At 47.3% G+C, this 27,885-nt stretch overlaps 1 long non-coding RNA gene across 1 annotated transcript in view; it reads right to left on the reverse strand.

Annotated features, from left to right (window-relative positions):
* Window positions 1-1,539: 1,539 nt before the first annotated feature.
* LOC121273172 overlaps window positions 1,540-27,885 on the reverse strand; it is a 71,963-nt gene continuing 45,617 nt past the window's right edge. Inside the window, exon 3 of the long non-coding RNA XR_005941953.1 lies at window positions 1,540-1,898. This is a non-coding gene — a long non-coding RNA (uncharacterized LOC121273172). The remainder of the gene's footprint in view (window positions 1,899-27,885) is intronic.

The following is a 27,885-nucleotide window of genomic DNA, read 5'->3' on the forward strand; positions in this document are numbered from 1 at the left end:
TCGATAAGGTGACACACAAAAGGTTAATATACAAGATAAGGCTAATGGAGTTTGGGGTGATATATGGGCATGGAGAGAGGATTGGTTAATGAACAGGAAGCAAAGGGTATGGGTAAATGGGGCTTTTTCAAGTTGACAGGCTGTGACTAGTGGAGTGCTGCAAGGATCAGTGCTGGGTCCTCAGCTATTTACTATAGAATTGGAATGAGATGAAGATACAGAGAGTAATTTATCGAAGTTTGCTGAGGATACCAAGCTAGGTGGAAAGGTAAGCTGCAAGGAGGAAACGGAGAGGCTGCAAAGAGATAGGTTAGGTGAGTGGGCAACAAGATGGCAGATACGTTATAATATAGGGAAATGTGAAGTTATTCACTTTAGTCGTAAGAATAGAAAAGCTGAATATTTTTTAAGAGGTGTGAAACCTGTAAATGTTGATGTTCAGAGAGACTTGGTGTACTTGTACAAGGAACATCAAAAGTTGCATCCGGGTACAGCAAGCAATTAGGAAGGCAAATAGCATGTTGGCCTTTATTGCAAGGTGATTGGGGTACAAGAATAGGGAAGTCTTGCTACAATTGTACTAGGTTTTAGCGAGACCACACCTGGGATATGGTGTGAATTCTGGTCTCCATATTTAAGGAAGGATAAACTTGCACTGGAGGCAGTACAGCGGAGGTTCACTAGATTGGTCCCAGGGATGAAAGGGTTGTCCTGTGATGAGAGGCTGAGTAAATTGGGTCAATATTCTCTGGAGTTTAAAAGGATGAGAGGTGATCTCATTGAACATTCAAGAATATGAAAGGGCTTTGACAGGATAGATACTGAGAGGTTGTTTTCACTGGTCAGGGAATCTAAAACACAGGGGCACAGTCTCAGGATAAGGGCCCAGTCATTTTGGACTAGGATGAGGAGAAATTACTTCACTCAAAGTGTTGTGAATCTTTGGAATTCTCAACCCCAGAGGGTTATGGATGCTCCATCATTGAATATATTTAAGGCAGGGATAGACAGATTTTTGGTCTCTCCAGGAACTAAGGGATATGGGGAGTGGGCGAGAAAGTGGAGTTGAAGCCCAAGATCAGCCATGTTCGTATTGAATGGTGGAGCAGGCTCGATGGGCTGTGTGGTCTACCCCTGCTCCTGTTTCTTGTGTTCTTATGTAACACTGATATGCGCATACAACAGATAAAGCTCTAGCTGAGTTACAATAGCAGCTGTAATTTAGCCACTCGAATTTACCAGAGATGGTACAATTCCAGTTGTTCATTCGATGTCAATGGCAGCTTAGATAATTTATAATTTCTGCTGGCACCAGAGTTATCAATTTACAATCTAGGCTTCTAAAAAGTCTAACAAAGGGACTCAGTCAGTATATAGAAAGAGATTAAAAACTTTTTGAGCAAAGATATGTACTTCCATTGATCTGTGAGTCATGTCACAAAGTGTGCTAGAAGATAACTATAGGAAATTATCCTTCAGATTTCCTTATTAAGTAACAAGTTAATTACAGTACAATAATTTATTAAAGTTATGTGGTTAGTAAATTTGACCACTTTCTTTTCATTAAGTAGATTCCACTGTGTTCTCAAAAATGAAACAGAAGCATTGTTGGGATTCTCACAAGGTTAACAGAAGTGCTGTTTATAAATGCATACAGTCCAAGAGTCTTCAAAAAATAAATCCTGCTCACCAGTAGACCTGCAGCGGTGGTTCTCCTGCACAGGATCTCTGGGAACTTTTGGTGCCTCCGTGGAAATGTTGCTTTCATTGTTTCCCTCACCCACTGCTGCTGCAGGGAGAACAATTCCTTGAGGTTCTGCATCACCTCCTGCTTTGGATGAGACATCCACTTTTCTTGATGAGACTTTGCTGATTTCTTGCCCAGTTATCACAGTGGCCTGTAAGAATTAAGAATCAAATGTAAAAACTGCATCTTGACCCTCAGTTCTGATCCTATGTCTAGTCGTTCCGCTTTTAGTTTCCAGGGCTGGCATGAGTTTTGAGATCTGAAGTAGAGACCTAAATTCTCTGTGGGTCCAAAAGTAGTTTTTTGCAAATTAAAGATGCAACCAACACTTAACATTTGGCCTGTGATGTACCCATTTGAAAAAAGAAACATTAATTTTGAATATTAAACATATGAAAGTATGACTTCCTTGGCAGCACAGTGGGTAAATACACCACAGAGTGTGAGCTATACAGACCAAAATGAATCCAGATTTGATCTCTGGTCTGCATTGTTAGCTCATATTTAACCAGGAATAGGTAAATCATTACAATTGTTCCCTGCGATAGGAGGGGAAAGAGGAGGAGACAATAAGCCAGAGTTCCCATTCCTGCTGAAAACAGGGCAAGGACAAAACTGGACTTAATAATGATACATTCATCACTAAAATAGAAACAGCCATTGATACTCATTATATGGTTCCCAATAGCTAAAATTGCTTCAACCTTGAAGTAACTGCAAAACTGGTTTTGGTTCAGATTAATGTGCTTAAAACTAACGCTGCTGCACTTTATGCCATTTACCTCGTCAGGCGTGCACAATCGGCAGGCCCAGGAACAGACGGGAAACGGTTCCCCCAGTCGCAATTTCACACTGGCTAGCCAATTAACGGCCAGCCAGCATGAAACGCGCCCGGAGAAAGGCCGGTGGGGGCAGGAAGAGGGTGGGCACCAACATCACTGCGGGTGCTGGCGAGCGCTTCCACTGAGCTCCCTGAAGGCAGACAGCTACCTCAGGGAGCTGCAGACCTCCACAGGATAAGAGAGAGCACAAAAATGCTGCAAAAAATGTCTGTGCAGCACCTCAGAAAAATGCTGTCCCCATATATTTCTGTTTATGTTATATCCTAACGGAGATATCATCCCGCCCTTGGATGAGGTTTCATCAAAAATGTAAAGGCCACCTGGCCGGGTTGGCCCATCCACCAACACAAGGTTGGATGGGCAGGAAAAATCGCTTACAACTGCGCCCTTAATGAGCTAAACTGTCTGCTTAATTCCGACTTTTGCACACGCCGAGCTAAATATCACACAACTGCACGATGACATCAGGGTGCTCGCCTGACATCACCTCGCACAATTTTACGCCCGTTCAGTGTGGCAGGCGCACGCCCCCCCGCGGAATGTAAAATTCTGCCCCAAGAGTGCAAAGGGAAATGGGGGAGGTTGTACGTGAGCCACTGGCTGATATATTCAATAGTTCATGCAGGTCGAGGTTGACTCCTATGAATTGCAAAGTGTCTCACGTGGACCCATTATTAAGAAGTGGGCACAAGCAGGTAATTAATATTAGGCCTATGAGTTTCATGTCCATGTCGGGATACTAGTGCAAAGCATTATATGGGCTGTGATTTATGATCACGTGGAGAATTTGGTGATCATTAAGAAACGTAGCTCCTGCCTGACTAACTTGATTGAATTCTTTGCAAAAGTAACCAGAGTGGTAAAGATAAAAATGATGTTGTATTCTTTGGCACTGAAATTCCTCAAAGATTGTGTCGGAACACCAGTAATTTGCCTTAAGAAAGCTCCTTTACAGAATCACAGAATGATTGTAGCAGAAAAAGAGACCATTCACCTCGTTAAATTCCTCAACTGGATCTGTCTTTACCACACTCTCAGGCAGCGCATTCCAGATCCTAACCACTCGCTGTGTGAAAAAGTTTCTCCATTGCTTCTTTTGCCAATTACCTTAAATCACTGTTCTCTAGTTCTCTATCCTTCCATCAATGGGAAGTTTCTCTCTATCGGCTCTGTCCAGACCCCTCATTATTTTGAATACCTCTATCAATTCTCCTCTCAGCCTTCTCTCCTCCAAGGAACACAGTCCCAAATTCTCCAATCTTCTACGTAACTGAAGTTCCTCATCCCTGGAACCATTCTCTGAATCATTTCTGCACTCTTTCTCATGCCTTCATATCTTTCCTAGTGTGGTGCCCAGATATGGACACAATGTTCTACACAAATTTAACTTAACTTACTTGCTCTTGTACTCTATGCCCCTATTAATAATACCAAGGATACTTTATGCTTTATTAACTACTTTCTCAACCTATCCTGCCACTTTCAATGATTTATGCACATATACACCCAGGTCCCTCTGCTCCTGCACCCCCTTTAGAATTGTGCCCTTTATTTTGTATTGTCTCTCCATGTTCTTCCTACCAAAATGAATCACTTCTCAACATTAAATGTCATCCGTTCATTCCAGCACCTTGTCTGTGTCCTTTTGAAGTTCTACACTATCCTCCTCTTGGCTGACAATACTTTCAAATTTTGTATCATTCACAAATTTTGAAATTGTGCCCTGTACACCAAGCTCTAGGTCATTAATATATATATCAGGAAAAGCAAGGGTCCCAACACCGACCCCTGGAGAACTCCATGATAGACCTTCCTCCAGTCTGAAAATCATCAAATAACCACAACAGCCTGTTTCCTGTCACATATCCAATTTCATATCCACATTGTTACTTTCTCTTTTATTCCACGAGCTCTATCTTTGCTCACAAAGTTTGTTGTACAGACTTGATCAAATGCCTTTTGGAAGTCCACATCAACAACAATGCCCTCATCAACCCTCTCTGTTACCTCATCAAAAACTCAAGCAAGTTAATTAATGTTCTATCTTGTCGTATTGTCTGTAAATAGCTAGGAACTAATGCATTACGTGTAGGTGTTCCTGGGGCCACATTTCACAGCTGCAGTAGAAATTGAAGTGGTGTGTACATAACCAGTTCAATCTGGTTCTTCTTTTTGAACCAGACAGCATGGCAAAATTAAACATCATGATTTCTGATCTTTACAAACTTCAAGTGTGATTATTAACATCTGGGAACTAAAAGGGAACAAGATCACATAGCAGTTAACTATGAATTTCCTTAACAAATCTGTGCTGGCTTTCCTTAATTAACCGCCATTTCCCCAAGTGAGTATTAATTTTGTACTAAAGTATCGTTTTTAGAATCTTCCCCACCACCAAGGTTAAACTGACTGGTGTGTAGTTGCTGGGTTTATCTTTACACCGTTTTTAAAACATGGATGTAACATTTGCAATGCTCCAGTCCCCTGATACCATCCCTGAGTCTAAGGAAGATCAGAAAATTATGACCAGTGCCTCTGTAATTTCCGCCCTCACTTCCCTCAGTATCTTTGGATGCATCCCATTTGGTCCTTAACAACTTTAAGTATAGATGGTCTATCCAATACCTTCTCCTTATCACTTTTAAACCCTTCAAGAGTCTGAACTGAGCATCCTCTTTCACCAGGGCCTGCTCAGTATCTTCTTCCTTGGTAAAGACAGATGCAAAGTATTCTTTTAATACCTCAGCTATTCCCCCTGCCTCCATGCATAAATCCCCTTTTTGGTCCCTAATCCTTTTACCACCCTTTTGCTATTTATATTGCCTATAGAAAACTTTTGGGTTCCCTTTTATATGAGCTGCCAGTCTCTTTTCATACTCTCTCTTTGCTTCTCTTATTTTTTTTCTTCAAAGCCTCTCTGAACCCTCTATAGTCATTTGGTAGTACAGAACTTGAGAATTGCTGAAAAAAGAGACACTTTAAGCTTTTCGCCTTGCACTCATCAGGGCACTTCACAAGAATACCAATATAAGGGGGAAACAACAATTTATACCGTATGTGAAGATGGTACAGTTTGATTGGCAAGAGGACTCTGATTGGTAGAGGCGCTGCCATGAAGAATGCACCAGTGATGGTGCCTGTCGGTTAACTGCAAAGCGTTGTTTGAAATTTAAACCAGGCAGCTTGTCAAGGCATTGCCCTGAGGAATGATTCAGTGAATGGCTGTGACAATTTGTTTAGTTGGCACAGGCGCAATATGTGAACCCTCTATATTCAGGCTAGTTCTCATCTATATTATCTACGTGATATCTGTCATAAGCACACTTTTTATCCTTCATCTTAATCCCTCTGGGTGGAATTTTCTGTGCCCACTGGTATCGGACATGTTCGGCAGCATGAAAAAACAATATGGCAAGAAGGCCAAAAATCGGTTTCAGGACATCGTGAAACCAGTTTGCAATAGTCTGCTCTGCCTGTCAATGACAGGCCGCGTATTCCACTGTAGGACACAGGGAACATTATTGTAATACATCTACATATCATTGTAAGCCCAGCCTGTCGGAATCATTCCCCCACGCTGGATCATCCAAGCATCTCAACATGTTTCAAAACAGCATATGTAATGTGTGCGCTTGGTGGGCTGCACTTTGAGGGGAACTCAGAGATGAGTGCACAGTAAGGTTCCGCAGCACTCGCCAGTGTTGCCTGTAGGACTTCAGCGCTGAGGCTGGTTGGGGGGAGTAAGGGCTGCACTATGGTCGAGGGAATTGGAGGGGCAAGAGCTGCACTGTGGTCGGGGGAATTGGAGGGGGCACAGGGCTGCCCTGTGGTTGAGCTGAGTTGGGGAGGGGGTACAGGGCTGCCCTGTGGTTGAGGTGAGTTGGGGAGGGGGTACAGGGCTGCCCTGTGGTTGAGATGAGTTGTGGATGGGGTACAGGGCTGCCCTGTGGTTGAGGTGAGTTGGGGAGGGGGTACAGGGCTGTCCTGTGGTTGAGGTGAGTTGGGGAGGGGGCACAGGGCTGTCCTGTGGTTGAGGTGAGTTGGGGAGGGGGTACAGGGCTGCCCTGTGGTTGAGGTGAGTTGTGGATGGGGTACAGGGCTGCCCTGTGGTTGAGGTGAGTTGTGGATGGGGTACAGGGCTGCCCTGTGGTTGAGGTGAGTTGGGGAGGGGGTACAGGGCTGTCCTGTGGTTGAGGTGAGTTGGGGAGGGTGTACAGGGCTGTCCTGTGGTTGAGGTGAGTTGGGGAGGGTGTACAGGGCTGTCCTGTGGTTGAGGTGAGTTGGGGATGGGGTACAGGGCTGCCCTGTGGTTGAGGTGAGTTGGGGAGGGGGTACAGGGCTGTCCTGTGGTTGAGGTGAGTTGGGGAGGGGGTACAGGGCTGCCCTGTGGTAGAGGTGAGTTGGGGAGGGGGTACAGGGCTGTCCTGTGGTTGAGGTGAGTTGGGGAGGGGGTACAGGGCTGTCCTGTGGTTGAGGTGAGTTGGGGAGGGGGTACAGGGCTGTCCTGTGGTTGAGGTGAGTTGGGGAGGGGGTACAGGGCTGCCCTGTGGTTGAGGTGAGTTGTGGATGGGGTACAGGGCTGCCCTGTGGTTGAGGTGAGTTGGGGAGGGGGTACAGGGCTGCCCTGTGGTTGAGGTGAGTTGGGGAGGGTGTACAGGGCTGTCCTGTGGTTGAGGTGAGTTGGGGAGGGTGTACAGGGCTGTCCTGTGGTTGAGGTGAGTTGGGGATGGGGTACAGGGCTGCCCTGTGGTTGAGGTGAGTTGGGGAGGGGGTACAGGGCTGTCCTGTGGTTGAGGTGAGTTGGGGAGGGGGTACAGGGCTGCCCTGTGGTAGAGGTGAGTTGGGGAGGGGGTACAGGGCTGTCCTGTGGTTGAGGTGAGTTGGGGAGGGGGTACAGGGCTGTCCTGTGGTTGAGGTGAGTTGGGGAGGGGGTACAGGGCTGCCCTGTGGTTGAGGTGAGTTGGGGAGGGGGTACAGGGCTGCCCTGTGGTTGAGGTGAGTTGGGGAGGGGGTACAGGGCTGCCCTGTGGTTGGGGTGAGTTGGGGAGGTGGTACAGGGCTGCCCTGTGGTTGAGGTGAGTTGGGGAGGGGGTACAGGGCTGCCCTGTGGTTGAGGTGAGTTGGGGAGGGGGTACAGGGCTGTCCTGTGGTTGAGGTGAGTTGGGGAGGGGGTACAGGGCTGCCCTGTGGTTCAGATGAGTTGTGGATGGGGTACAGGGCTGCCCTGTGGTTGAGGTGAGTTGGGGAGGGGAGTACAGGGCTGCCCTGTGGTTGAGCTGAGTTGGGGAGGGGGTACAGGGCTGCCCTGTGGTTGAGGTGAGTTGGGAAGGGGGTACAGGGCTGCCCTGTGGTTGAGGTGAGTTGGGGAGGGTGTACAGGGCTGTCCTGTGGTTGAGGTGAGTTGGGGAGGGGGTACAGGGCTGCCCTGTGGTTGAGGTCAGTTGGGGAGGGGGTACAGGGCTGCCCTGTGGTTGAGGTGAGTTGGGGAGGTGGGTACAGGGCTGCCCTGTGGCTGAGGTGAGTTGGGGAGGGGGTACAGGGCTGCCCTGTGGTTGAGGTGAGTTGGGGAGGGGGTACAGGGCTGTCCTGTGGTTGAGGTGAGTTGGGGAGGGGGTACAGGGCTGCCCTGTGGTTGAGGTGAGTTGGGGAGGGGGTACAGGGCTGTCCTGTGGTTGAGGTGAGTTGGGGAGGGGGTACAGGGCTGCCCTGTGGTTGAGGTGAGTTGGGGAGGGGGTACAGGGCTGCCCTGTGGTTGAGGTGAGTTGGGGAGGGGGTACAGGGCTGCCCTGTGGTTGAGGTGAGTTGGGGAGGGGGTACAGGGCTGCCCTGTGGTTGAGGTGAGTTGGGCAGGTGGGTACAGGGCTGCCCTGTGGTTGAGGTGAGTTGGGGAGGGGGTACAGGGCTGCCCTGTGGTTGAGGTGAGTTGGGGAGGGGGTACAGGGCTGCCCAGTGGTTGAGGTGAGTTGGGGAGGGGGTACAGGGCTGCCCTGTGGTTGAGGTGAGTTGGGGAGGGGGTACAGGGTTGCCCTGTGGTTGAGGTGAGTTGGGGAGGTGGTACAGGGCTGTCCTGTGGTTGAGGTGAGTTGGGGAGGAGGTACAGGGCTGCCCTGTGGTAGAGGTGAGTTGGGGAGGGGGTACAGGGCTGTCCTGTGGTTGAGGTGAGTTGGGGAGGGGGTACAGGGCTGTCCTGTGGTTGAGGTGAGTTGGGGAGTGGGTACAGGGCTGTCCTGTGGTTGAGGTGAGTTGGGGAGGGGGTACAGGGTTGCCCTGTGGTTGAGGTGAGTTGGGGAGGGGGTACAGGGCTGTCCTGTGGTTGAGGTGAGTTGGGGAGGGGGTACAGGGCTGTCCTGTGGTTGAGGTGAGTTGGGGAGGGGGTACAGGGCTGCCCTGTGGCTGAGGTGAGTTGGGGAGGGGGTACAGGGCTGCCCTGTGGTTGAGGTGAGTTGGGGAGGGGGGTACAGGGCTGCCCTGTGGTTGAGGTGAGTTGGGGAGGGGGTACAGGGCTGTCCTGTGGTTGAGGTGAGTTGGGGAGGGGGTACAGGGCTGCCCTGTGGTTGAGGTGAGTTGGGGAGGGGGGTACAGGGCTGCCCTGTGGTTGAGGGTAGTGCACAAGCATGTGCAGGGTGTTGGGGGGAGGGAAGCAGCCACACGTTAGGTAAACCTTGTATAAAGTGACCATTACTCCGCAGCTCAGACAGTTCAGACACAGCCACATTGAGATGATTGGAGTCGGGTCTCTAGCTTATCTGCCCACTCGAGCAGAGGCATGAAAGAACCACCAAGTGCTCCAGAGTTTTTCACCCCTCGGGCACAGACTGCAAACTGATGAGTGTTTCAGTGGACTGCAGAACAGTTGGGTGACTGGGTACAAAAACAGAATTACCTGGAAAAACTCAGCAGGTCTGGCAGCATCGGCGGAGAAGAAAAGAGTTGACGTTTCGAGTCCTCATGACCCTTCGACAGAACTTGAGTTCGAGTCCAGGAAAGAGCTGAAATATAAGCTGGTTTAAGGTGTGTGTGTGGGGGGCGGAGAGATAGAGAGACAGAGAGGTGGAGGGGGTTGGTGTGGTTGTAGGGACAAACAAGCAGTGATAGAAGCAGATCATCAAAAGATGTCAACGACAATAGTACAATAGAACACATAGGTGTTAAAGTTAAAGTTGGTGATATTATCTAAACGAACCAGTATCCGCAGTTTTTTTGTTTTTGTGACTGGGTACGTTGTACAATCTCCTTGCTAAATCTGGCCATGGAGCAGTCACTGGTGGAGACACTCACAGCCCCTTGCAATGTCATCATCCCGGTTTGGACCAGTCTCCCCCGTTGTTCAAGCTAACAGTGCAGCCTTGCAGTGCGGGTTAGGAGAATGCCTGTGTCTGAGCTGAGAGCACAGCCTGCAGTCCAATGGGCAAAGCTGCTGCCAATCGGTCAGGTGGAGTGGGGCGGAGGTGGGTGGGGTTTTGGACAGCTGTGCAGCGCACTAATCTCTGGCCATCCAAGTGGTGACCAGCACTCTCCGGGGTGTGTTAAGGTGCTTCAGACTTAACCAAGACAGGTTCTTAGTACATCCAAGCCAAGCTAACCCACTTGTCTCACTCTTTCATCCTGCAGGAGGAGTACATCAGGATCATGGAGCCTGGTAAACTAGCTGTACGCCTCATGGCTTACAGAGAGCAGAGACGATGGAGAAGAGAGTGACGGAGGTGCCTGGCTGTACAGAGGGAGGAGCAGCACCCTCAGGGAGAAGATGGGGCTGCAGCACACATTGCTGAAGAGCCACAGCGAGAGTTGCTGGTCGGTGTCTAGCTAGACCCAGGGTCTACAGATGGCGCTTCTCATTCCTGCAGGTGACTGGGAAACAGTGTCAGCAAAGGCTGCGCATGTCCAGGGAAATGGTTGGTCATATCTGCCACTTACTGCAGGACTTGGCACCACAGGGACATGAAGGGCATCCACTGCCAGTGGCTATGATGGTGACTGCAGCAATCAATATCTATGCCAGTGGCTCCTTTCCGGGCTCCACAGGCGACCTCGGTGGGATATCACAATCCACCACCCACAAATGCTTCCACATGGCACACAACTCTGTGCATTTCACCCAGGACCAGGAAAACCAGGATGCAAAAGCGCTGGGATCTGCCCACATCTCAGGTGTCCCACAGGTGCAGGGTGCCATCGACTGCACTCACATGGCGCTCAGATCTCCATCAGTCAACAACGTCAACCACAAGGGCTTCCATTCGCTGATGTGCAGCTGGTGTGTGACCACCAGAAACACATCCTGCAGGGTCTGTGCACGGTTCCCAGGGAGTGTGCACGACTCCTACGTTCTCAGTCGGTCTCAGATCCCTGACATCTTCCAGGGTCCACAGAGTCTGCAGGGTTGTCTCCTTGGGGACAAGGGTGACCCACAGAGGCCGTGACTGATGACACCCGTGCGGTAGCCTCAGACTGCAGCAGAGCGAAGGTATAACGAGGCTCAATCTGCAACTCGCAACTTGGTGGAGCAAACCATCAGGATGCTGAAGCTGTGGTTCCAGTGCCTGGACCTGTCTGGTGGAGCCCTGCAATACAGTCCACAGAGGGTGTCACACATCATCATCGTCTGCTGTACCCTTTATAACCTGGTGCTGCAATGGAGTGAGGAGCTGGCTGAGGGGGAGATGGAAGAGCTGGAGGTCTCCCCAGATGAGGAGGACGCTGACAGAAATAAGGGAGAGGAGGTCCTTGGAGGCGACGATGATGGGGATGAGGCCCTCACACTGGCCAAACAAGACAGGTGAGCTCAGGGGGCCCTGATAGCTGCCAGATTTGTGGAGGATGATGACGAGATGCAGTGAGGTGTCCCCGTAGATCCTCACATCACAGCTGTGAATGTCTGACTCTGTCTGGTTTGTGGCAGCACCAATACCCTCTGTGATAAGGCTCCTGTCATGGAGACGCAGTGGAGGCCCTAATACTCACTCAATCGCAGGAGGATGATGATGACAGGCAGTGAGGACACTCCATAAATCTTCACACTTTCTCTGTGAATGTCTGACTCCTGTCTGGCTGAGGGCAGCTCGCTTGCGCTCTGTGATCAGGGTCATATCATGGAGATGCAGACATGAAACTTTAGATGCATCTGACGCTGTGTCTGCCTTCAGCACCTCAGCCCTTCAGGAGCTGGTGCACAGCGTCACTGGTCACAGATGCTGAAGAGATGGGGGCCAGCCCCACATTAAAGGTGCTGAGAGCACACAGAGAGAATGAGGGAACTCTGTGACACCTGTTCACTACATTCTGGCAGCAATGACCAGCACCACCGAGGTGCAGACATCAGTAATGTTTCCAGGGAGTGTGAGGCTGGACCATCACTGTGGTGTGAAGGTTATAAACTGCACAGGGAAGAGGCCCTGGACTGAGACACCTGCCTTTATCTTGTGCAGGGGTCAAGGTTTCACATCTGAGTGACACGAACACTGCTCATCAGAACAAGGAGCCACAGGCAGGGAGACATTCCTGGGAGTTTATTGACAATAGTGAACATTATGTAAAAGTAATTAACACCCGTGCCCAGGCTGTGTAACTACATCTTCTTAACTGAGCTTGGCCTAAATAGCCAAGTGGTTATGGTACTGGGTTTGTAACCCCAAGATCAAGAGTTCAAATGCCACAATGGCAAATTATGAAACAATGTCACTTCATCTGAAACAGATGGAAACGGGTTTGTACTCGAAAGAGTTACATCTTCTTGCACCCGGTGCGGAAGGGGGTCGGGAAGGAGGTGAACCTGCTCCTGGGCCTGGCCAAGTTGGCCATTAACAGGTCCAGGCAGCAGGCGATCGACGGGGGAGTCCCACCCGATTGTTTGTCCCTCTTCCGCGGCTACGTTCGCTGCCGGATGTCCCTGGAGAAGGAGCACGCGGTGTCTGCTGGCACTCTCGAGGCCTTCCGTGCTCGGTGGGCACCGCGAGGACTGGGGTGTTTTGTTGACCCCTTTAATCCCAGTTTGATTTAAAGTTTGTAAGGTTCCTTTAAATTTTTGTCCTTGGTTTTACAGCTGACCTGAATTAGGGGCTGTGCCTGATTTATCCCAATTTTGTTGATTTGGTTTTCATTTAAAAGATTATCAAGAGTTCAAATGTCACAATGGCAAAACTATGAAACAATGTAACTTCATCTGAAACAGATGGAAATGGGTTTGTACTCGAAAGAGTTACATCTTCTTAACTTTCTTAACGCTGCCACTATGTCTTGGTGCTCCCCAGACATCCACAGTGGAGGTGGGGGCAGCTGCTGACTGGGACACCCTGTCTGTGATGACTTTGGTGGGTGTTCTCTGGAGGGCTGAGACCTGGAGGTCCCCGGCCTGCTTTCAGGGTCCTGCTGTATGGCAGTGACACCCTCCTCGGCCTGTGGAGCTGGAGCTGCTGAGGTCACAGGAAGAGGGGATTCGGATGGGCCGGACACTCCTGGAGTCACCTGGGTGGATGGCCCCGGGGTGTGCACCTGCTGATCCTCCTCCCTATGGGTGCCTGAGGGCCCCTGGCTGACTCCTTGAGGAGAAGGGGGAGCTGGAGTGAGATCGAGCTGCCCCACACCCCTCTCGTGTACACACTGTTGGAGGCCAACTATAGCATCAGTGATGGAGTTAAGCCCACGCAGCAGTGCAGGAGCAACGTCCTGGACCAAGGTCTCCATGGTGGCCGCCATCCCACCAGTGTTGACCTCGGTGCGTTACAATGTCAGCTCTATCACCTCAGCCTGAAGGCAGACAGACTCCTCCATCGTGCCCTGCAATCTGAGGAGTGCAGCAGACATCCCTTCCTGATGTTCCCGAGCTTGTCTTTGCAGCTCCAGCAACTGTGGCATGACCGAGTCCAGAGGCTCATCATCTGACTCGGACTCAGCAACGTTCTGGCCTCCAGCAGCTCCTCCGAGTGCCGGGGACCTGGGAAGTCCCTGCCTCCACCTGCTGTGGATCAGACAGTGCGATGTGCTCACCAGATTGTGACCCTGAGGCTACACTAAGGCTGGGTCCCACTGAGCTGTGTGTCTCTGCTCTGGTGGAGGGTGTGGGTGAGAGCTGTGATGGGACTTCAGGGAGGGTGCCTTCAGATTCCTCTTCAGAGGTTTCTTCGGGGCTTGATTGGAGGCCCTGGGTCATGGACTATGTCAGTTGTCTCACAGGTATGCCTGTGAAAGCAAGGAGAGATAATTAGAGTATGGCAGGGGGCTGTGGAACAGGGGAAGTGACTCACAGCATGGTTATCTGATGGATGTCGCACTGCTGGATCCTCACTTGGTAGAGCAGCACCAACCTCACCGTCAGTACAGGACTGGTTCCGGTCATCGCCAGCCAGCTGGATGGCTCTGTTTTCAAAGTCCGTGAGGACCTTGATCTCAGGCATTCCTCCACCGGTCTGCGACCTCTCCCTCTTGTTGTGTGCCAGCTTGTCCTAAGACCATTAGACACAGGAGCAGAAATTAGGCCATTCAGCCCATCAAGTCCGCTCCGCCATTCAATCATGGCTGATAAGTTTCTCAACCCCATTCTCCCGCCTTCTCCCAGTAATCTTTGATCCCCTTACCAATCAAGAACCGATCTATCTCGCTCTTAAATAAGCTCAATGACCTGGTCTCCACAGCCTTCTGTGGCAATGAGTTCCATAGATTCACCACTCTCTGGCTAAAGAAGTTTCTCCTCATCTCTGTTCTAAAAGGTCTTCCCTTTACTCTGAAGCTGTGCCCTCAGGTCCTAGTCTCTCCTACTAATGGAAACATCTTCCCCACGTCCACTCTATCCAGGCCTTTCAGTATTCTGTAAGTTTCAATCAGATCCCCCCTCATCCTTCTAAACTCCATCGAGTATAGACCCAGAGTCCTCAAACGTTCCTCATATGTTAAGCCTTTCATTCCTGGGATCGTTCTCGTGAACCTCCTCTGGAGACTCTCCAGGGCCAGCACATCCTTCCTGGGATACGGGGCCCAAAATTGCTCACAATATTCTAAATCTGGTCTGACCAGAGCCTTTTAAAGCCTCAGCAGCACATCCCTGCTTTTATATTCTAGTCCTCTCGAAATAAATGCCAACATTGCACTTGCCTTCCTAACTACCAACTCAACCTTAGTTAACCTTAAGAGAATCCTGGACTAGGACTCCCAAGTCCCTTTGCAGTCCAGATTTCTGAATTCTCTCCCCATTTAGAAAATAGTCTATGTCTCTATTCTTCCTACCAAAGTGAATGACATCACACATGTCCATGTTGTATTCCATCTACCACTTCTTTGCCCATTCTCCTAACCTGTCCAAATCCTTCTGCAGCCTCCCTGCCTCCTCAATACTACCTGTCCCTCCACCTATCTTTGTATCATCTGCAAACTTAGCCAGGATGCTCTCAGTTCCTTCATCTAGATCATTAATGTATAAAGTGAAAAGTTGTGGTCCCAACACTGACCCCTGCAGAACTCCACTAGTCACTGGCCGCCATCCTGAGAAGGACCCCCTTATCCCCACTCTCTGCCTCCTGCCAGACAGCCAATCTTCTATCCATGCTAGTACCTTGCCTCTAACACCATGGGCTCTTATCTTACTGAGCAGCCTCCTGTGCGGCACCTTGTCAAAGGCCTTCTGGAAGTCCAAGTAGATAACATCCATTGGCTCTCCTTTGTCTAACCTCCTCATTACTTCCTCAAAGAATTCTAACAGATTTGTCAGGCATGACCTCCCTTTGATGAAACCATGCTGACTTTGCCCTATTTTACCATGCACTTCCAAGTATTCTGAAATCTCATCCTTAATAATGGACTCTAAAATCTTACCAACAACCAATGTCAGGCTAATCAGCCTGTAATTTCCCATCTTTTGCCTCACTCCCTTCTTAAACAGGGGGGTTACATTAGCAATTTTCCAGTCCTCTGGGACCCTCCCTGACTCCAGTGATTCCTGAAAGATCACCACTAACACCTCCACTATCTCTTCAGCTACCTCCTTCAGAACTCTGGGGTGTAATCTATCTGGTCTAGGTGATTTATCCACCTTCAGACCTTTCAGTTTTCCTAACACCTTGGTAATGGCCACCATACTCACCTCCGCCCCCCAACTCTCTTGAACTTTGGGGATGTTACTCGTGTCTTCCACCGTGAAGACTGACACAAAGTACCTACTCAGTTCCTCCGCCATTTCTTTGTTCCCCACTACTACTCCTCCAACGTCATTTTCCAGCGGCCCAATGTCCACTTTTGCCTCTCTCTGACCCGTTATATATCTAAAAAAAACTCTTGCAATCTTCTTTTATATTACTGGCTAGTTTACCCTCATATTTAATCTTCTCCCTCCTTATTTCTTTTTTAGTTGTCCTCTGTTGGTCTTTGTAGACTTCCCAATCCCCTGGTTTTCCACTGCTCTTCGCTGCATTGTATGCTTTCTCTTTAGCTTTTATGCTGTCCCCGACTTCCCTTGTCAGCCATGGTTGCCTCGTCCTCCCTTTTTCTTCCTAGGGATGACCTTTTGCTGTGTCTCCCAAATTACTCCCAGAAACTCCTGCCATTGCTGTTCCACTGTCTTTCCAGCTAGGCTCATCTCTCAGTCAATTCTGGCCAGCTCCTCCTTCATGCCTCTGTAGTTGCCTTTATTCAAATGTAATACCGTTACATCTGATTCCAGCTTTTTCCTCTCAAATTGCAGGGTAAATTCTATCATATTATGGTCACTTCCTCCTAAGGGTTCCTTCACCTTAAGCTCCTTTATCAAATCTGCTTCATTACACATCACTAAATCTAGAATTGCCTGTTCCCTAGTGGGCTCCACCACAAGCTGCTCCAAAAAGCCATCTCGTGGACATTCCACAAATTCCTTTTCTTGGGATCCACGACCAACCTGATTTTCCCAGTCTACCTGCAGATTGAAATCCCCCATGATCACTGTAACTTTGCCTTTCTTACAGGCCTTTTCTATCTCCTGGTGTATCTTGTGTCCCACATCCTGACTACTGTTCGGAGGCTTGTACATAACTCCCATTATAGTTTTTTTACCTTTGCGGTTCCTCAACTCTACCCACACAGATTCTACATCATCTGACCCTACATCATCTCTTGCTATCGATTTAATTTCATTCCTTACTAACAAAGCAACCCCACCCCCTCTGCCAACCTGCCTATCTTTTCGATAGGATGTATATCCTTGGATATTTAGCTGCCAGTCCTGATCCCCTTGCAGCCATGTCTCCGTGATGCCCATCACATCATACCTACCAATTTCAATCTGCGCCATAAGCTCATTTACCTTCTTTCATATACTGCGTGCATTCAGAAACAACACCTTCAGTCCTGTATTTCCCATCCCCTTTCTCATTGTCGTCCCTTTATCTGTTGTGCTTGAAGTTAGATTCCTAGCCCTTTCCAAACACTCTGTCCTATTTTATGTTCTGGAGACTTTAATAGCCTCTCCTGGGCTCTCCTTTCTTTTCAGTTTTTTCATAATTTTCCATGAAGTTGAATCCACCCCCCACATGCTAACCTGCTGCTTTGTTTCCCATTAGTCATACTTCTTGGAGTTTTACCCTTCCCTCATGAATACAGATGGAGGGAGTGTAAGCAGGATGTCTGCCAGGCCAGATGATAAGTATTCCACGGCCTGTGTGGGTGTGAGTGGTCCCATGGATGGGATGAGGACAATGATGGTGTGTGAGAGAGTGAATGGTGATGTCCCTTGAACTGGCAGTGAGTGAGATCCCTGTGGATGTGGTTTGTGAGTGTGTGTTAAGAGTGATGAGAAGAGTGACTTACCCTGGTGGAACGGAGGAGCCCATTCATCCTCTTGTGGCACTGGGTGACTGTCCTCTTTTGCAGGGTGTTGGCACTGACCACCGCTGTCACCACCTCCCATGCTGGATTGGTGATACGTTGCTGGCCCTCCTGTGGCCAGAGCAGGGGTAGAGGACATCACAGCGGGCTTCACAACATCAAAAACGCACTCAAGGATCGCATCACTGAATCAGGGGGCTGCGGTTTTCTTGCCTTTTGGGGCCATGTCTTCTTTCCAGCGGTCATGGGCTGGAAGCACTGAGAGGTGTGCATGCGACTGTGCTTTAAATATCGTGCCCGGCGTGATGAAGCAGTGAGGTGATGGCGTGGCAGACGAATGAGAGCCTGCCCGCCATGGAAACGGCGTGTTTCCTGGGAATGCATGATTAATGAGGCGGGATTAGGACAATATGGCGTGAAAACCCACCATTGCGGCCGGCAGGTAAAACCTTCTTTTTCCCATCCTCTACCACACTTAGTGCAAACCTGGGACAATTGTGCCCAAATTTCTTTTCATCCAGAGAGTTCTGGATTTGTTTGCCCTACCTTTCCCCCTTGTTGGAACGTATCTCAATGATAGAAGTATCTCTCCTTGAAAGGCAGCCCATTGTTTTGTCACTGATTATCCTGCCAATCTTTGACTACAGTTTATTTGGCCCAGATCAATTTGTACCCCATTGAAGTTGGCTTTAACCCAGTTAATTATTCTTACTCTGGATTGTTCTTTATCCTTTTCCATAGCCAACCTAAACCTTATGAAACAATGATCACTGTCCCCGAAATGTTCTTCTACTGACACTTGATCCACTTGATTCTCAAGAACCAGGTCTAGCAGTGCCTCCTTTCTCGTTGTACTGGACACATACTGCTGAAGGAAATTCTCCTGAACAGAGTCTAGGAACTCTTTCTCCTCACTACCCTTTACACTACCACTATCCCAGTCTATATTCAGATAATTAAACTCCCCATTATGCATAATCCATAATTCTTGCAGTTCTCTGTAATTTCCTTGCAAATTAGTTCCTATATATCTTTCCCACTTGTACGTGGCCTATACACTACACCAAGCAATGTAATTGCACTTTTTTTGTTCCTCAGCTCTAGCCAAATAGATTCTGTCCTTGACCCTCTAGTGCTTTCTCCAGCACTACAATGTTCTCCTTAATCAATACAGCCATCCCTCCCCATTTTCTTCCTTACCCATCTTTCCTGAACACCTTGTTTCGAGGAATATTTAATACCCTCTCCTGCCCTCCCAGGTCTCTGTTATAGCTACATCATCATATTTCTACATGGCAATCTGCACCTGTAACTCCCCAATCTAATTTACCACACTCAGTGCATTCACATACATGCACAGTAACTTTTTACTTTCTCCCTTACTCTGACCCCACCTATCAACTTCCTTATCCTGATGCTATCTGTCTCTCCCAGTATTCTGTGCCCCTTGGTGTTCCTCTCTGATATTATCTCCTGGTTCCCACACCTCTGCCCAGTTAGTTTAAACCCTCGCCAATAACAAAATGGCCCACAAGTTATTGGTCTCGGCTCAGTTTAGGTGCAACCTGTCTGGCCTGTGCAGGTCCCATCTCCCCAGAACTGGTCCCAATGTCCCAAGAATCTAAAGCTCCCCCCCTGAATCATCTTTCCAGTCATGCATTCATCTGATTTATTCTCCTACTTCTATACTCAGTTGTGTATCATACCGTGAATAATCTGGAGATTACTGCTTTTGAGGTCCTGCTTGTTAATTTCTTACCTAGTTCCCTAAATTCTGACTGCAGGACCACATCCCTCTTCCTGCCTATGTCATTAGTTTCGATGTGGACTATAACCACTGGCTATTCACCCTCCACCTGTTCCGCAGCTGCTCAGTGACATCCTTGACCCTGGCACCAGGGAGACAACATACCATCCTGGATTCATATCTGCGGCCATGTAGTAAAAATATAATAAATGTGGTAAACATCCCAAGGCACTTCACAGGAGCATTATCAAACAAATTTGATACTGGCACTTGATACTAAGGAGGTATTAGGACTGGTGACCAACAGGTTTAAGGAGTGTCTTAAAGGAGAACAGAGGGGTAGAGAGATGGAGATACTTAGGGAGTTTTGGGGAAAATGCTAGAATCTAGTAAAAAGGAAGTCTTAATCATGTACTTAGAAAATCATAGTATGATCAAACAAATTTAGCACGGTTTAACAAAAGGGAAATCGGGTTTGACAAATTTATTAGAGTTTTTTGAGGATCTAACTAGTAGGGTAGATAAAGGGGAACCAGTAGATGTAGTATACCTGGATTTCCAAAAGGCATTCAATAAGGTACCACAAAAAAGGCTATTACAGAGGATTAGGGATAATATATTACCAAGGATAGAGGATTAGTTAACAGACAAGCAACAGAGGGCCTAAATAGCCAAGTGGTTATGGTACTGGGTTTGTAACCCCAAGATCAAGAGTTCAAATCTCACAATGGTAAACTATGAAACAATGTAACTTCATCTGAATAGGAACAGATGGAAACGTCTTTGTACTCGAAAGAGTTACAAGCAACAGAGAGTAGGGATAAATAGGGCATTTTCAAGTTGGCAGGCAGTTACTAGTGGAGTGCAGCAAGAACTAATGCTGGGGCCTAAGTTATTTACAATCTATGTTAATAACTCAAAGAGACAGAGAGTAATGTATCTAAACTTGCTAACAATGCAAAACTAGGTGGGAATCTAAACTGAGGAGAACACAAAGTGTCTACAAAGAGAAATAGACAGGTTAAGTTAGTGGATAACAAGGTGGCTGATAGAGTATAATGTGCGGAAGTGTAAAATTATTCTGTTTGTAGAGAGAATAGATAATTTACTAGATTCTAGTGCTTTCCCAAAGACTGAGGGACTTGGGTGTACTTAGGGAGGCAAATGGTATGTTGGTCATTATTGTAAAAAGATTGGAGCACAGGAGTAAAGATATCTTGCTGCAGTTGTATAGAGTCATGGTGAGACTGCAACTGGGGTATTGTGTAAAGTTCTGGTCTCCTTACCTAAGGAAGGATATATTTGCCATAGAGGGAGTGCAACAAAAGTTCATTAAATTAATTCCTGGGATGGAAGGATTGTTTTATGAGGAGAGATTGAGGAGACTGGGTCTGTATTCTCTAGAGTTGAGAAGAGTGAGAGGTGATTTCATTGAAACTTAGAAAACTCTAACAGGGTGTGACAGGGTGGATGTGGATAGGATGTTTCCCCAGGCTGGTGAGTCTAGAACCAAGGGACACAGTCTCAGAATAAGGGCCAGGCCATTTAAGACTGAGATGAGGAGACATTTCTTCATTCAGAGGGTGGCGTATCTTTGGAATTCTCTACCCCAGAGGGCTGTGGAAGTTCAATCATTGAGTATGTTCAAGACTGAGATCGATAGGTTTCTGGAAACCAATGACATCAAGGGATATGGGGACAGTGCGGGAAAGTAGCATTGAGATAGATGATCAGCCATGATCAAATTGAATGGAGGAGCAAGTTCGATGGGCCCAATGGCCTACTGCTCCTCCTAGGTTCCTGTGTACTTGTACAAGGAATCCAGAAAGTTAGCATGCAGGTACAGCAAGAAATTAGGAAGGCAAATGGCATGTTGATCCTCATTGTAAGGGGATTGGAATACAAGAACAGGGAAGTCTTGCTACAATTGTCCAGGGCTTTGTTGGTATAGAATACTGTGTGCAGTTTTCGTCTCCATATATAAGGAAGGATATACTTGCATTGGAGACGGTACAGTGAAGGTTCACGAGATTGGTTCCTGGGATGACAGGGTTATCCTGTACTGAGAGGTTGAGTAAATAGGGTCTATACTCTTTGCTGTTTACAAGAATGAGAAGTGATCTCATTGAAATATACAAGATTGTGAAGGGGCTTGACAGAGAGATTGTTTGCCCTGGTTGGGAAATCTAGAACAAAGAGGTACAATCTCAGGATAAGGGGTTAATTATTTAGGACTGAGATGAGGAGAAACCTGTTCACTCAAAGGGTTGTGAATCTTTGGAATTCTCCAGCGCAGAGGGTTTTGTACGCTCAATTATTTAAGGCTGAGATACACAGATTTTTGGTCTCTCAGGGAATCGAAGGATATGGGGAACAGGTGGGAAAGTGAAGTTGAGGAAGATGATCAGCTTTGATGGTATTGAATGGCAAAATGGGCTCAAGGGGCCAAATGGTCCAATCCTGCTTCCATTTCTTAAGTTCTTACAGCGTTGGCCATTGGAGCGGAGAAAGGTTTGCTTTGTAATAAATATGTATTCTCATGATTCTGGATTTGTCCTTCAATCAATTCTCTTAATCAGACCTAAATAGGATATCAAAATAAGATTCACTCTAAATACTTTCCCCGTGATGAAAAACCATAGCTTGAATGATACCTGGGTGATTATTAGATCTGCTGAAGGTAATACATCGTACTGAATTATACCAATTGATCCTAATTTCCACATGTATATTGTCTTATTTCATCTAAATGATCCTAAGTCTAATTCTACAGCAACATTAATTATACAACAAGACTCACCAATCTGCTCGGAAGGAAAGAAATTTTGTGGTAGGATCATTCCATTTCCAGTAAATATAGGGCAGGATTTTCCTGTCGGTGAGTGGGGCACGGGGTCCGCTCGCCGATGTGTGAAACAATGCGCAGTGACATCAGGCAGAACTCCCGTCACCCCACCCCATTTTAATTTTCTGGTAGGCAGGGGTGCAGCAAAATCAGCTGTGCACCCGCCGACCTGTCAATGGCCAATTGAGGCCATTGACAGAGTTATTAAACTAATTAGTGGACCTGCCCGTCCAACCTTAAGGTTAGCGAGCAGGCTGGGAACCCCGACGGCAAATAGAGAAAGCATCAAACCTCATCCATCGGCGGGATGAGGTTTCATGGAGGTTTAAAAATTTTTAATAAAGTTTTTGTAAAAATTATAGACATGTCCCAACTGATGTGGCATTGTCACATGAGGGGACATGTTAGGGAAATTTTATTTTTCTATTTTTAGCCTTTTTACATTTACAGCCGATCTCCTTGAGGCTGCACTTAGCCTCAGCGAGATGAGTGCGCTCTTTTGTGTGGATGTGTGAAAGAGCACACTCTCAATTTTGGGATTCCCCCCACCCCCTGCCCACATAGGGAGCGTGTAGCGCTTCTGTGCGAACGTCATGCTGGGCAGGCCTTAAATGGCCTGACCACGTAAAATGGCGCCATGCCCCGAATTGGGGGCGCCGATCGGAAGTGCACCTGTGTGCACCCACCCTTCAACTTCGCCCTCGACGGGGGGAAATCCTGGCCATAGTTTTTCTTCTGATTAAAGCACCCGTATCTTCCGATCAGAGAGCAAATAACTCAATGCAGACCAGGAAGTAAATTGGGAACCTTCTACATTGCATAGTACCATCATCCATTAAGCCTCCAGGAGAGCTCCTAATTGTAAGTTTTAACATAAATAGCCCCAGGGAACTTTCCATGTGCACCACTTTGTAAGTGTTTCCTTCTTTAACAGCCATATAGGTTGCTTTACAGGAACTGTGTTTCTCCTCCAATATTTTTAAAAAGCAACTTACCCCCGTCTAAAATGAAAGAATTTGCACTTATATAGTACTTTACTCAGGACATCATATATCTATTCAATGATTTATTTTTTCAAGTCTGGTCACTGTTGTTATATAAGCAAATGCTGAAGATGTTAAGTCATGCTGAAGTAAGGTTCAGTGGATAGTGGGAGCTCCCCCACAAATCCCAGCAATTTGCCAAAATGGCTGTCCTTTATGCACAAGTCTGGACATTCATTATGAGTGAACACTGACAATCTTTGCAATCATGGGAGGAGTGGAATTACAGCCAATCCTGACATTTATATTGTTGAAAGAGATCAGAGAGATAAATAAGGACAATTTTGGAACTTGGAAATTTAGGAGTAAGGTCAATGGATAACTGCAGGGCTTCTTCCCTCCTCTCTTCTGCAGAATTTGCATGCCATGTGGATCAGTATTGGTACTGTCCCCCATCTCTCTCAGCTTGTCCTATTCTCAGTTAACTTTTTTACTCTTTCATGGGATGTGGGCAGTGCTGGCTAGGCCAGCATTTATTGCCCAACCCTAATTGCCCCTTGAGAAGGTGGTGGTGAGCCACCTTCTTGAATCGCTGCAGCTGCAGTCCATGTGGTGTAGGTACACCCACAGTGCTGTGAGGGAGGGAGTTCCAGGATTTTGACCCAGCGACAGTGAAGGAACAGCGATATATTTCCAAGTCAGGATGGTGAGTGACTTGGAGGGGAACTTCCAGGTGGTGGTGTTCCATGTGTCTGCTGCCCTTGTGCTTCTAGGTGGTAGAGATCAGTGATTTGAAAGGTGCTGTTGAAGGAGCCTTGGTGAGTTGCTGCAGTGCATTTTGTAAATGGTACATACTGCTGCTACTGTGCATCAGTGGTGGGGGAGTGAATCTTTAAGGTGGTGGATGGGGTGCCAATCAACTGGGCTACTTTGTCCTGGCTGATGTTGAGCTTCTTGGGTGTTATTGGAGCTGCACTCATCCAGGCAAGTGGGGTGTATTCCATCAAACTCCTGACTTGTACCTTATAGATGGTGGACAGGCTTTGGGGAGTCAGGAGGTGAGCTATTCGCCGCAGGATTCCCAGCCTCTGATCTGCTTTTGTAGCCACAGTATTTATATGGCTAGCCCAGTTCAGTTTCTGGTCAATGGTAACTCTCAGGATGTTGATAGCGAGGGATTCAGTGATGGTAATGCCATTGAATGTCAGGGGCCGATGGTTAGATTCTCTCTTGTTGGAGGTGGTCATTGCCTGGCACTTGTGTGACGTGAATGTTACTGTTGGGTTCCTGTGACTTGAAAAGAACTCCAAAACCATATGTTTAAAACTTTATCCTTTTTGGGTTTTTTTAATGGACTTTAAGCCGAACCAAAAAAGCTGCTACAAATGATATGATAACAGGATTGGCCCTATGTCTGGGAAGTTACAAGAACAAAATAATTTGTTGCTCAGCTTCTGGAATCTCACACCTCATTGAACGCTTGCTCTCATACCCACATGTCCATCCTTGGCCTGCTGCATTGTTCCAGTGAAGCCCAACGCAAACTGGAGGAACAGCACCTCATCTTCCGACTAGGCACTTTACAGCCTTCTGGAATTAACATTGAGTTTGACAACTTCAGACCATGAATTCTCTCCTCCATCCCCACCCCCTTTTCAATCCCCCCACCTTTTTTCTTATTCATTTTTATTTTTTATTTATTTATTTTGTCCCACTTATTTTTATTATCATTTTTAAAATTTATTTCCATTTTATTCATTGTTTTATCCCCAGCTTTTAGCCTTTTTTCTATCCTTTCTCCCACATCGTCCCCTCCCCCCACCCCACCCCAATTAGGGCCGTCTGTCACTTTCCAGAGTGCTTACCCTGGTCTTGCCATTATCACATCCTGCTTTCTACCCTTAATGTCACCATTAGCACCTCCTTTAGCCAGTATCACCACCATCAACACCCCTTCGACCTTCTGTCTATGACATTTTTGTCAATCTCTCCTTTGCCTCCGCCTATCACTGGCCCTCTATCCAGCTTCACCTGTCCCACCTCCTTAAACAGTATATATTTCACCACATTTCTACTTCTCTTTAGCTCTGAAGAAGAGTCATACGGACTCGAAACATTAACTCTGTCTTTCTCTCCACAGATGCTATCAGACCTGCTGAGTTTTTCCAGCATTTTTTGTTTTTGTTTAGGGTCTCTGCAGAGATGGGCAGCTGAAGAAAAAGCTTTATGAAAAGGATAAAATTTGCAAGGTTTCAACACTGTCGATCTGGTGCTCCCTTGTGTGTTGCCAGATCGCTAGTCCCAGTAGATGTCTGGAGGTTCTCACCAATCGAGATTCAGCATGGAGACTACAGCCAGATAAATCGTTCTTGTCTCAGGCTCTTAGGTTTCCAAATTCAGACAAGTTCCACTGGTATGTGGGTTCCTAGCTGGATACTGACAATCAGGCTGTACTTTGGGCAAGGCAAGGAGAGTGCACGTTGGACAGCTTTCCGTTTCTCAGTTTATTCCCAATTAAGTTCAAAAAAGCAAGTTCAAAACATAAAGCTCATCTCTGTCAGGTGATTTCCAGTAATTCACTAGGCCTTTGCCTTCAAAACAATTTTTTTCCATCAATTAAAGTAAATGCAGTTCAAATAAGCAAACAACTCTCCCCCCTCAAAGGCCATGCTGGTCAGTTAGCTGAAGTCATGTTCCAGGTGAACCTATGACCTTTTTTCCAAAGAAAATCCAGGTCAGCTTCCAAATGTCCAAATAATGCAATGTCCTTCCAAATTTTAAAAGTTCGTGAAGATATAGTTCTAACAAGGGGAAGTGCTTGACATAATGTTCTAATTGTTCTAATCTCCCCTAGATATGGTCGGGGCGGTGGGGGGGGGGGGGGGGGGGGGGGGGGGGGGGGGGGGGGGGGGTGCCAGAAGATTGGAGAGTGACAATATATGACAGCCTTATTCAAGAAAGTATATAAACATTGCCAAAATAGAGACATCGAAGCTATTTGTCTTGCACTCATCAGGACACTTTGCAAGAATATCAAGAAAAAAACAATTTATACTGAATGAGAAGAGAGTGCTGATTGGTTGGAAAATAGACTCTGATTGGTAGAGGCATTGCCATGGAGAGTGCACCAATTGATGGTGGCTGACAGTTAACTGCCGAGCATTGTTTGAAATTTAAACCAGGCAGCTTGATCCTGATTGGTCAAGGCATCGCCCTGAGGAATATGTCAGTGAATGGCTGTCATTTAATTTGTTTAGCTGAAGCATGTTGTAAGTGCTCTTTCTGTCAGCAAAGAACATGATCTTGTGTATTAATATATGTAGCTTCCAGTACACACAAATGTACCACATTGCAAGCCTGACTAACAATCTTAAATTGGTTGTCAGCATAATTATTAACACACTGAGAATTATTTAACAAATGTTGTCCAATCACGGAATCACACCTAATGTTGGACACTGCATTTTGAGTTTTGAAAGCACGGGCTGGTTGGGTACAGTCTGTACCCTGCCCATTGTAAACAGTGGCTGGGACATGCTATTTGATACAATCCACCAGTCTTTGGGATGTGCGACCTACATACCTAGCATCACACTGACACTAAAATTTACATACCACATTATTCATTTGGGTGATAGGCAGAATGTATTTTTGGCTTGACGGCAGCTTCCTGTTAGTGGTGAATATCACTCCTGTTGTTACTGTGTAGTAGCAGCGTGAAACAGCTTAGCTTCACCTGTTGCTCAAATTTTTGAGATACCTTGCCCTTCCAGGGTAATCTGAGGTAGTCTGAGGGCTGAAAGTGACGGCCTTAGGCCTGTTCATGAGTTTGAGTGAAATGATCTGATCAGGGTGGCCATTATCCTGCAGGATGTCTTTGATGCCCCTATTTCAGCATCAGGCTTGCATGCTGAGCAAAGAGCTCGGGCCCTATTTACAAGGTTGCCAATAAGACCAATCTTATAGAGCATGGAACTGTAAGAATCCCAACACATATACTGACCAGTGAGGGTAGGCTTGCAGTAGACTGCAGTAGAGAGCCCTAGAAGATTTCTCAACTAGTAGATCAAGGAAGGGGAGTTGACTGCTCCATTTCAAAGGTGACTTTGAGCACAGGATGGAGCCCATTAGGACATGTAAGGAAATTATTACATGCAGCTGCAGGTTTAAATATAGCAAACATATCATCCACATATTGGAAATATGCGAGGGGTAGGAGGTTGGGTGTCATTCCATCGAAGATATTCCTCGTGGAACCTAACAAAGATGTCTTTGAGAGCTGGGCCTAGAGGACACCTCATGACAACACCATCTATTTGGACATACATGGAGTCATTAAAACTGAACTCAACTGTGTGAGTTGCCGAGTTCATAAGTTCAATGAATACAGACTCAAGTGTAAGGAACACATCTTCTTATTTTTGTTGGGCTGTTGTAAAGAACATGGGCAGGGTTTTACGCTGAGCGGGCAGGCATGCAACCGACCCGCTCAAACGTAAAATGATGCACGGTGACGTCAGGCGAGCGTCCCAATGTCATTGCGCGCTTGCACAATATTTCAGTCGGCAGGTGCGCGCAGGAATCAGCAGTGCACCCGCCAACAATTAAAAGGCATATTAAGGCCATTAACAGTGTAATTGATTTAAATCAGGGAGCTTTTCTAGCATGCGCAAACTTGCGCTCTCGACCTCCTCCCCCCACACAGGCAGTGTTGAGCACTGCCGTGCATGTTTCACATTGGGCTGGTCTTAATTGGCCTGCCAGCGTAAAATTGCGGTCCGGCCCTGATCACAAACGGCGGTCTGCTTCCCGAACGCTCCCGCCCACCCCCGCCAAGCCCGTCCAACTAGGGAAAAATCCTGGCCCATATCTTTGTATTTTCTGTTGGATTGTGGACTAAAATTACAATGGCTGCAGGTTAAAAGACATGTCCA

This window comes from Carcharodon carcharias, chromosome X (assembly GCF_017639515.1).
Source record: "Carcharodon carcharias isolate sCarCar2 chromosome X, sCarCar2.pri, whole genome shotgun sequence".
Taxonomy (NCBI): Eukaryota; Metazoa; Chordata; class Chondrichthyes; order Lamniformes; family Lamnidae; genus Carcharodon; species Carcharodon carcharias.